Source organism: Euwallacea similis, chromosome 3, assembly GCF_039881205.1.
Source record: "Euwallacea similis isolate ESF13 chromosome 3, ESF131.1, whole genome shotgun sequence".
NCBI classification, from domain to species: Eukaryota; Metazoa; Arthropoda; class Insecta; order Coleoptera; family Curculionidae; genus Euwallacea; species Euwallacea similis.
The window spans coordinates 8211987-8224599 of NC_089611.1; the positions used below are offsets into that span (position 1 = coordinate 8211987).

Below are 12613 nucleotides of genomic sequence, written 5' to 3' on the forward strand. Positions count from 1 at the left end.
GGGTACCGCATGAGTTGAGCGACATACAGAAAGAACGACGTCTCGAAGCTTGTTCTTTGTTGTTCTTTGTTGGGCCGGTATAATAACGATCAATTTTTCAATCGGATTGTTACTTGTGATGAGAAATGGATCCTATATGACAATACCAGACCAGAGTTCATCGCAGTGGTTGGATCAAGATGAACCACCAAAACATTGTGCGAAAAAAAATCTTCATCAAAAGAAGCTTATGGTGTCCGTTTGGTAGTCCAACGCAGGTGTCATCCATCACAGCTTCATGAAACCTGGTGAATCGATTACGGCTGATGTCTACTGCCGACAACTGACCGAAATGATGAGGCAACTGATGCCAGCCAAGCAGCCAAGATTAGTCAATCGAAGCGCACCGCTATTGTTGCACGACAACGCTCGGCCACACACCGCACAAGTCACCTTGGCCAAGCTACAGGAGTTGGAATTGGAAACTCTTCGTCATCCACCGTATTCACCCGACTTAGCACCCACTGATTACCACTTCTTTCAAAATTTGGATAACTTCTTGGTAGGGAAAACATTCAACTCCGACGAGGCTGTCAAAGCTGCCTTCCAAGAGTTTATCGACTCCCGGCCCGCAGGCTTTTACAGCAGGGGAATCAATGAACTTCCCGTTAAATGGCAGAAGTGTATTGATAATGGTGGTGCATATTTCGATTGACAATAAAAACATTTCATATGAAAAAAAAATGACTAAAGCTTCAATTCAATTCTACTCATTTCATACTACACGACCTAATATTTTAAAACAATAATACGAGTAAATTTAGATCAAATAAAATTTTCAAATTATAACAAATGTTCAAATAAACCACCATTATTTTCCAAATATAAATATGCTTTTTTCACCGTCGAATCTAAAACTCTATTTAGTATCTGGGGTAATCGTATTAAATGCCTCTCTTACACATACTTGTAATTGTTCTTCGTTTTCAAAACTTTGAGTGTACATTTTGTTTCTTATGTAACCCCAGAGAAAAAAATCCAATGGAGTTATATCGTGAGATCGCGCTGGCCACAAAACGTCATTGTGAGTTACAATAGGTATTCCTGGAAACTGCTCAGTAAGATATTCCCTTATAATCCTCGCATTATGAGTCGAAACCTCATCTTGCTGGAATCAACAGTCACGAATTTTCGCTAATGGTAAATTATCAAGCGCATCTTCAAAATCATGTTGCAGTATGGTATATTAAGATACCGGTATGAAGTGAGAGAGTTGTGGTAGAAAACTGGTCTGATAATTCTATTTCCAAATATTTCAAACATACTAAACCTAAAGCGATGTTGGTGTCTTGATTTTTTTAACAGTGGATTCTGTTGTAACCAATAATGAGTATTGTGTCGGTTAAAAATTTCATTGTTGGCTACCATGCTTTTCATCCGTCCAAATTATTTCAGAAGGAAAATTTATATCATCTTCATATTTTGTTTTATACCACTCACAAAAACTTCTACGCTTAACTTCATTACCTTGCACAAGGGCATGACAAACTTTAAATTTATAAGGACGAAAATTGTACTTTTTTAAAATACGATGGGCCGTTAACTTAGCAACACCAGTACGCATCTCAATATGCCTACATAATGTTTCTGGAGTTTTTATTACAGATTGTAAAACAGCATATTGCATATCTTCGGTAAATTTCTTTTGGTGAACGTTTACAGGTCGCTTAAATAAACCATATTCCTTCAAATTAGAGACAAGTCTTCTAAATATGAATTTTATGGGTTGCTTTCTTTCTGGAAACTGATTTAAATATATACGTTGAGCGTCTACACAGTTTCTGTGGCATAATATATAACATAACAACATATCAAATTTCTCTCCATTAGAGAGGCAATTTTGAGCCATAATTATGCACACGTCAAGCCAATTTAAGGTTTTACAACTTTAAAATATTTTTGACTTTTCCATCGCATATATTTATTTAATGTGTACCGTTACTGTAAGTCAAAATTATAGGCGACTTAACAAAAAATGCTTTAATGGCTAAACTCATAGAGTTTTTGAGAAAAATACCAATTGTAATGCATGGCTGAAAAGAAAATTTTATGACTATTTTAAAAATATAAATATTCGATATCGCGTCCATATGAAAATCAAAAGTTTAACAATTTATCTTCACCAGTAAGGATTTCACAAGAAAACTGGCAACACTGCTAAGAAGTTTTCACAAAAGTCTCTTAATGATGTAAAACTTTTATTCCTCTAACTGTAACTGTATAAGAGTTACCTGCAAAAAACAAAACCGCCAAATTTGTTTTTTTCCGAATATCTTTGTAACCATTCAGAATTTAGCCGGTATAAAAACAGATTATTAATTTGTTTTAAATTGCGCAACTTTTTCCTAATTTAAACCATTTCATATCTTTTACCGTTTCCGAGATCCTCATGCTGTTCATCCTTATCTGGGACAGACTGTATACTGAACTGATGTATCCCAATGAATGCGAATATCAATAGTATACTACCTTTCAAGATATTTTAATATATTTTTTTTTCAATGCCAAGATAACGGCATGATAAATTTGATACCGAAATTGGCTCCTGGTGCCGGAAATAGAATGAATTCCATACTACCGAAGAAGAAATCTTTATACATAAACCGTAAAAATGAACAATATAATAATATTTTAATCAGTCAGTTTTATAACATTAATCATAAATTTATTAGATAAAATTATTTTTACTAACTTGAAAAAAGGTTACATTAAATGACGCCTGTTAGCGTTTACCAGGTACATCCACCTTTCATAATTTTAGATCTGAATTTGGCAAAAAAAAACATTTATAAGGCTGAGTTCAAACTTGGAGTAATACCATAATGACTAATGCTACATTATGAAACTTGAATCCTAATATACAGTGCGAGCAACAATACTTGAAGTGTGCCGCTCTTTACTAAAATTCGGCTTCAATACTTTGTTTAATTAATTTTCAAGGTCAAGAATTAAAGTATTAATCAGCTGGGCTCCAATGGCGTATGTATTATATTTTAGACTTTCAGGGGAAAATTTGTCTATTTTTACTTTTAAAAAATATATTAACATTATGATTGGTTTTGTGTTAACGATTTGGAAAGTACGCTTCAATCAGAAAAATTTCTTGCTGTTGAGTTAAATACATTGTTTCTTGTGAAGATGTAAACTTTTTAAGTTAGAGTATCACAAAATAATTAATTACAAATTTACTTACGGTTTAGCAAATAAGTAGTCGCAAGTTATTGTTAAAAAAACACAATTGGTTATAAAAATCCGAGAATATTATACAAAAGAAATAAGTAAAGAATTAAAGACTTCCAAATCAAATCTTTACGCATCTAATGTTTGATTGTTTGGCAATAGATGAAAGAAGTTTTGATAATCTTTCAACGATAGATCCACTATTTCGATGAAGCGAACACTTCAATCATTGTTGCTCGCACTGTACGATTTAGCAAAGAATTTTCCTCCCGTTGACTTTTTTGGTGCTTTCTACCATCTAGAATAGAAATAATTCAACGCAATTTATTTGCCGTTTTGATGCTGGCGTCTCGTTGAAGCAAAAAGTTGCATTGAGAAAGGCAAAAAGACGTAGCTCACATATACTTTCCGGTTTATTTAAAATTTCGCCTCTAGAAAAATGGCGACAGAGCCAATCAGACTTACACTTATTAACAAAATATGTCTTTATCTGCAATTTGGAGCTAATGAAAATTTCTTTTAACATAGTAAGAATATTAGCATTGAATTGGAGCATTATTTTCTGAGTTCTCTAAGTTACATGAGGTCAAAAAAAAACAGGCTTTTGGGTCTTTTTGGAGTCTGGAAAACTGAACTGCTTTGGTACGCTACGAGTACTGAAGAAGCTGAGCTTTACTACGGTACCATTGTGCAGTTCTGAGACTCTTCATCACAGACCCATTAAACCCTATACCATTGAACTCCTCCATAAAACAAATATATATCTTATAATATACAGGTTGTATCATTTAAAAGAAAGACAAAAATGAGATAGAAGAAACGTCCCGACACCGCAAAAAAAGTTAAGTAAATTTAGACTTGATAACTTTCCAATAATTGAATAAAATATTAATTTTCTGCGAGAAATAGTGTAAATTGGAAATTTTTATCATTTAGACAAAAATAATTTCAATGCATGTGAAATAAATAATAAAATCATAAAATTGAAATTGGCAAGAGAATCTGCTTTGCGGCCATTTCACTATTTGCAATTGATTATTACAGAGAGATAGAGGATGAAAATGAGCACAAATAGCCCCAAAATATACAGCACATAATTGAAGAAATTTAGCAGAAAATGAGAGTTAGTTTTAAAATATGAACTAATGTCAACATATAGATCAAACAGATAAAAAAAACCTACCCATTTTTGGACAGAGTAACTGTAAAATCCCTTTCAGTACGTACGCATGTGCGCCTTCTTTATTAGTGCCCTCTCTCTATATAAATTTAAATACTAAAATTTCAAATTATGTTTGACGTTGATTCAATTTTCCGAACTATCAAAGTTATAAACAGAAAAAAAATTAGAAAAGATAGGACAGAAATAAATTTAAAAGAAAATGTGAATTTTATAATATTAAAATATGGCAAGTACCTAGATAAAGAGATGGAGCATCTTACTTCGGAGACACTATACGTTGTTTCCTGTTCAACAGCAATCAATTTAACAGACAAAAAAGAAGTTCTTTGCTTATCAACGGTTTATTTTTCATATTTGCCACCGTGTTAAATGCTTCAACGTCGAGCCAAATATGCACGAATAACACATACATGAGTACTTGTGTTAGGCAATTGACGAAACAATTAATGAATTTAATAGAGTATTTCATATTTATTAGTTTAAACTTTGCCCATAAAAATTACCCTGAATGGCTTAAAGTAAAATCAGGAACAAACCTAACTTAGTTACTTTTTTTAGGATGAAATTCGTGGCATGACCAACTTTTTGATTAAATCAAATTATTGCTTCTTAACTGGGCGATTAAAGTATGAACGACTCGGCACGAAATAATCAAACAGAGGTCGTGTATCAAAAAACTTCAGTTCATATTGAGCCCCGGCGACAAATTACTGCCCAATTTATAACCCAGGATCAAACGCCATGCCGTCGGAAAATGCCATCAAAATGCCGAAAATATGTAAGGGTCATAAAGTGTTTTGTTTGGCAATAATGCGAAAGCCCTGTATACAATGCCTTTTCGCCCTTCGCCTACCGTAATACAATATGTCGTGAAAAATTGGTATTATCCTTGACACATTCCTTTTTTTGTGAAAGAAGAATACCATGCATGCAGCAAAAAGGTCGAAGGGTGGGTTAACAGGATTCGGAACTGTATTGTGGAAAATGAGGGTGAAATCGACTTTTGATTATTCTCATATAATCATTGTTTTAGCTCAAAGTTAGCTTAATTCGTTTAAAAATAGCCTTCGAGGTAAGAAGAAACTCACAATGCGAAACTATACATCAAACGATGTTCCTTCTCGAACCAAATAACGAACGACTCAATAAAAGAGCTTCTCTGGAAGGCTTCCAAACTTTTGATTAAAGAAAATAATAACAAGCTGTCCAAGAAAGAATGGGAGCTTTTATGTGTTTTGACTGTAATATTAAAAATGAAACTACGACACTAAAATCCGTTGGAAAAATATTGTTGTCGTTTTAGCCACGCCATTGTTTAAAAAAACGACGAAAATTAGAGGAACAAATCCTACAATCGAGCAATAGAGAAAGCGAATTTTCAAATGCAAACCTTCTATGAGAACTCGTTTCATGAGATGAATTGAACGATGAAATTTTGACACAAGGTGCACAGTTTTGTCCTCGGTACAATACCAGATTATGGTTTGCAAAAATTCAAACACCGAAATGCTTTGACGCAACCACTTTAATCACCGCTTTCATAGAAATTGTAAACGTTTTCGCAAAATACCTTATTTGCGTTATATGAACTGGAAAATCGCTAAAATTCGGTTAAAAAAACGTAAAAGCTTGGTCCATTAACCGCATTAACCAAATAACATAATAGAATGTGTGAAAAATAAAGTGCAAAAATTCATCGCCGCTAAACTTCCTAAACATACTGCGAAAGAACAAATCTCTAAAAATGTCTCTGGGTTTTCTGATTCTCAGAAATTCCAACAAGGCAAATAACTCTGATGCGAACAATTCTCGCAAAAATTAACAAAAAAAATTCAGATATCTTAATTTTCAAATAATACTAGGAAATTCAAATTTCTCCTTAGGCCGAATTGTATAGCCAAGATTTAAACACAACTTGAAGTTCAACATCCATATTTGACGTATATCCCATCCATTATGTCTCACACACATGATGTTAATTTCGGGTGAAGTTTAAACTGAAGTAATGAATCCGGGTCTTAAAATTATTCTCTATTCTCTATCTACATTTAATCTCCAAAAAAAAATTAACTAAAGAATACATGAAAATTCATTAATCACAGCGTAAATGTCTGAAATTATGGATATTTCGGTTCTCAAAAAATCCCTATAATATTCGTATTTTTTCGAACAACCTCCAGAAAATTTTCCTCATTGCAAAACTATAAAAATTCATAGAATCCGATTCTCGAAAATTTGGAAAAACCTGTAAGAAATCCTTAAAAGTTCTCGGTATTACATTACATTTCTAATGTAAAAAATTCTTACACAACAGTGAAATTTTTCCAAGCCAACTTTTAAAATTCCTCACATTCGAAATTCTTAACGAATCCACTGATTTATCGCTTTTCCAAATTAACAACATATGATGTAACATATTTCATGCCAAATAAGGGAAACCCTCTTTATGCAACAGTCAATTTCAATAGAAAAAATGTGAAAATTAACATATTTTTCCCCACTTTCCTTCTGAACGCCTAAAATTTCCAAACGGCACGAGCTCCTACTTCCACAAGATCTTTTAGAGAAGCGAAAAAGTGTCAATTTCAAAAATTATATGTAAAAACAAGAGAAAAGATAATCGAATGCAACAACTTTTGAGAGAAAAAAATTGTAGAAAATATGTTACTACCAGCCAGCAATAATTAAAACGATATAAGACATCGCAGTCCAAAAGGCCATTTGGATCTCATTCCAGATTCTCGCCAAAATCGGATTTACGAGGAGAGAACACGATCAGATAGATGGCAGCAAAACACTGCTGATGAAAACCTAGACGAGGACAATCATGAGATAAAGACTTGCTAAGAGCTTATATTGCCGCCAGTGTCTGCAAACTTTATTGCCAGATTCCTCGGTAGAGTGAATTCAATTATCGGCTTAACGACAATATGTTCAAAGTACTTTTCAGAGGAATAGAATATGCAGACCCGATTTTCAGAGGAAGAACCGCTTGTCTGAAATTAAATTACCCTTCATAATTGTGGTATTACCATCCCTCCTGGGACACAAAACGCGGTGGAGATTACTTTGCTTAACACAGATATTTTCGCATTTGCGATTTTACGGCGAAGCACAAGTTTTATTGCTTTTACACAGTGCATTAAAATTCGATGCTCACCATTCAAGAATTGAAAGCCTACTCGAGTGTTAAATGCAACTTAAAAAAATATATCGCTTTATATGTTTCATGTTTTTCATACATTAAAAAAAAATTAATTGTTAATAATTATATATAATATAATATATAATATATATAATATAATATGTACAATTATATATTATATAATAAATAATAATTTGTTTTGGATAAAAGATATACATATAATGATTAAAAAAAAATGAAATTTCACTGATTTTAAATTTTACCTAAACCTCCGCAATATTCTTTCAACATCATTTTGAAATGGAAAATCGATAAATGCCATAAATAGGCGGTCACCTCAACCAAAATTTACCCCTATTATCATAGAAATCAGTGGGAACGAGACGAAGGATTAAATCGAGGATTTTATATCTGAAAGAGCACTAGATATAGGGATAAGAATCGCAGAAGCTTCGATAAGAAGAGTTGGAAACGTTCTGCTAAATAAATGATATAGAAAGGGTCTATATCACTTAATCAAGTTATCTAGAAAGGTTTTGCTTTAAGATGGTACTAAATACGAAAGACAGATGGTCAAGATTTAACATAAAAAAAGTAAGTAGGATTTAGCTTACTGGCAAAGAAGTAAGATTTAATTACGAATTCTAGTGTTTTCCAGCAGCATACTGTTTCTTTCGTTTCTCTTTTTCTTTTCCTCATATCTTTTCTATCCTCATCACCCTTTTCTTCTCTCGCATTTTTTCATTTCCATATTGAGAAATTTTCAACTTTTGAACACCCATATAAATCATAAAATTATTTTCGTCTAAATTTGGTAGTTAGTTTAGTTATTTTCATTTTTTTTAATTGAAATTTAAAGCCAAAAATTTAGGTTTTAACTATAATTTCATTTTTAAAACTTTTTCTTAGCCACAAATTCAAATATAAGAATATTTATTTTATTCTCCATTTTTGAGAATTTTTGGATGCTTCAACACAGAAGTGAAGTTACAATGTCAGAGTTTAGAACTTTAATTTGGAGGAACTTTGATTTTTTTGACTTTTTAATCCTTAAATTTACACTCAAGTTTTTTAGCCACTAATAATGTCGCACAAAACTTACGGAGTTATTACTTTATACATAGACTTATTAGGCGTAAATAGTGCAATATATAACCAGTAGATTTAAAAATCCGATCCAATGCAGTCAATTAAATTACTATTTCCCTCATTCAAAATTACAAAATCATCGACAACGTTAAGGAATTGCTTAAAGTACTCATCACTCTGTATACAGAGTGTCTCAGAATATGTGAGCAATTTCTCAGATCTAAATAATAAACGTAAAAATAAGTATACTAGTTCATCTAATTTTTGTCGAAAAGTCGATATTGGAAAAGTTAAAAGGTGTCAAACTTCCATTTCAAAATTTGTTTTTTTTAAATATGTAGAAAAGTGATTGATGGATTTTGTTGAAATTCGGTACAGGCGTGCTTTTTCAATGGAAAATCATAACATGCCATCGTTTTTGCGATATCGCATACAAGGCGCTGTCTACAGTGCACTTTGACCATATAAACTCGTTTATTTTTTTTGCTCGTGGATATTTCGACATTTTGAATAGCAAATATTAATCTATATTCAATTTTATGTAAAAATTGTACTCTTGTTTGAAGTCGCCAGAGTTAACGGTTTTCGAGAAAAAATGCAATTTATAAAGTAATACAGGTTTAAAGTAGTATGAAAGATATTACATTTTACCGAAAAACTTTGTATGTCGGCTCGACTTCCGCTCCCTCCAGCCTAAGATATTTCCTTGTTCGAGCAATCGTGGATTGTTGAACCAAATGAAAAAATTTCTTAGCTTGGAGGAGACGCAAATCGAACCAACATACAAAATTTTTCGGTAAAATGTAATATCTTTCATATTGCTTTAAACCTGTATTATTAAATTGAATAGAGATTAACATTTGCTATTCAAAATGTCAAAATATCCACAAACAAAAAAAAAAAAAATTTAATCGTTAAAGTGTACTGTAGACAACGTCCTCTGTGTGATATCACAAAAACAAAGGCACATTACGTTTTTTCATTGAAAAAACATGCCCGTACCAAATTTCAACAAAATTTTTTTTTTTCACTTTTCGACATATTTAAAAAAAAACGAATTTAGAAATGGAAGTTTAACATCCTGTAACTTTTTCAATATCGACTTTTCGAAAAAAGTTTACATGAACTAGTATACTTCTTTTTACGTCTACAATAATATTTGGATCCGAAAAATTGCCCACATATTCTGAGACACCCTATATAGCAGAACCCGTAAACTCCACTTAGGTTAACATTAACCATAACGTCCAAAATGTGTCAAAATAAGTGTCAAATTAACATGTTTTCAAATAAGTGGTTTAAAGAACTCTCCCTATCCAAACTTCATTTTTTAAATACATTTTTGGCCTAAAGTAAAGCCGAAGAACTTTGATTTTGTCTCTATAATTTATGTCCAATGTGAAACTGTAATGCCTTTGCCGTAACCGTCCATAAATAAGCGATAAAAAGCATTTAAATGTCAAACTGGCCAAATAGCGTTAGTCGGAGTGGCAGAGATAACGTAAGCCATAACGTAGGTGTCGGTATGTGGTTTAAATTTATCAGTCATGGAAACACCATTGGCTGGACGTAAAAACAGGAGATTATGTACTGCATCTTACAAAGGAATTGACGAATTTTTGTGTACTAAAGCCAGTTTATGTACAATAGTTATATAATCATGAGCAATTAAAAAATATGATATATAGATATACATTAAATATAAAAACTAGAAAACTGAAGTCTTACAGCTGACAACCGAAAATTTACTAATACATTAGGTTAACTATCCAGGGGTTAATATCTAAACTTCGAATGAAAACTTCAGTAATTTTTCAAAAATACACATGGTGTGCAGTAGCTGTATGTACGTGATGTAAAATTTTTTCAACTTCCTGCAAGATATTCACTGTTGACCTACTGCCAAGAATTGACGTTGTCCGAATATGTTTTCCGAATGTACTTCCGGTCAGTATACGATAATAATATATTAAATTTGAATATCCCACAATAGCATTTATTGCAATATGATTACCTTCTCAAAAGTGTTTTAAAAACTCTTCTATTTTCAGTAACTAACATCGATGAGTCGTACTTCTCATATATCTCCCTTAAAACCTCCAATTTCATGAAAATCAAAATTTTTAGGAAAATTAGGGTGTTAGTTAAGCTTGTATGTTAAAATATCGCATTTCTGCTCCTCTTCAAAATCATCAAAAAGTGATTTATAAAAAAAAAGTGGAAACATGATACACACCAAGTTTTGCAACTTGCTCAGAGTGGATCCGAAACTTTCCGAATGGCACTCAATCATTTTCTGCTTTAAGCGGAACTTTCTCTGTGTGAAAGTCCGACATGTGCTTACAGTAACAGTTTGCTTAAAAACATTTCCCTCGTGTCAAAATGGTAAATTAAATGTGGAAACTCAAACTAGATACCGTGTCTAGATGATTGATGCGGATGCATTTTCCATTCATTTTTCAAAACGTTTTTCCGTTTGGAACAGTTTTAAAGGTCGTTGAAAATGGAACTTGCATTGCGAAAATATTCAGACCGACAAAGGATTGGAGTTTAACAATTCTCGATCTTTTCCAATGCATAGATTTGAAGAAATCGGCGTTAGAGTCTGTTAAAGATTCGAAATCCGAATCAGATAACCCTTTTTCAAAGTGAAACATACACACACTGACAGTCTACCACTGATAAATTAATTCCTGGCACTGGACTCTACCTGTCCCGCGACTGTATAAATCACTTGACTTTTCTCAGAACTGAAGCCATTAGTCGTCGACTCGGAACCAATCTCGGAGTCTCGTCGGCTGGCGCCATTCGCACACTTAATCATAAAATCTATGGCTTGATAACATAAAATACAAACACCGATTATGATGAAAGTTTCCATAATAGGACAGAACAATATAAGATCCAATACAAGGGATGCAATTTTTTTTCGAAACCGACAATTTGACACTCACGAACACGCCTGGGAAACTAAACGAGAGGCCAATACGTCTGCGTAGAGTCGGCGCTCAGTCCGAGAGCAGGAGACAAACTGCCGATCCGGTCCAGCAGGATATATTCGTAAGGATGCTGCGAGTAACGAAATCGGCCGAAGGTACACGACAAAGTGACAATCGAGCCATATAGCATGGCGCTTTTGAGGTTAAATGTAGGTTTCGAACATCTCCGATATTCATCATACGGGGAGAGAGGAGGGGGTCAAATAATAGTTATAGACGGTAATAGGGCTAATTGGAAACCTAGCCTTTGGTTACGCCAGAATTCAACTCATTAACCAGGTAATACTTTCTAACTGCAACCAGTAAAAGGCAGTCCAAATTTGAAGCTAATCGAAACTAAGTTTTACGAGTTAAAAAAATTTGCATAGTTCCGAAGAATCGTAGAGGAAATTTGGGAGAGAGCAAAGTAATTAGGTAAACTTTCAAAATTCAGGGGGTCACAAATTCGGGAGCCACTATGGATATCAGAACTTTCACGTACGAGCTATATTTTAAACATACTGAACATTATACGACCCAAATCATTGTGACACTTCTAGCTCGTTTTCTTAAAAGGAATACTCTAATTTTATTTATCGGTCTCTCTTAAACGAAGATCAACTCTTTCAAAAGTTTTTCTGTTTGGAATTCTTCGATGTGGAAATCGTTGTTGATAAGGTTGTCTAGCTTTACGAGCGTTACCTTTGGAGAGGCCGTGCATTAAATGCATATCCGCATATTAGCAAAATGTAAATTCCATGATAAAATTAGGAAAATTAACCTTGATTTTACGAAAGATATTGTAAATTCGCAACTGTCAATTAACATAATGACATTTATGAGATATCTTTCATACTGCTTTAAACCTGTATTACTTTCTAAATTGCATTTTTTCTCGAAAACCATTAAATCTACCGACTTCAAACAAGAATAGATTTTTTACACAAAATTGAATAAGAATTAACATTTGTTATTCAAAATGTTAAAATGTCCACGAGC

The 12613-nt window shown here is 32.9% G+C and overlaps 1 protein-coding gene across 16 annotated transcripts in view; it reads right to left on the reverse strand.

Moving 5' to 3' along the window:
* Positions 1-12613, reverse strand: part of rg (rugose) — a 483271-nt gene that overhangs the window by 387919 nt on the left and 82739 nt on the right. The gene's annotated exons all lie outside the window — the stretch shown is intronic.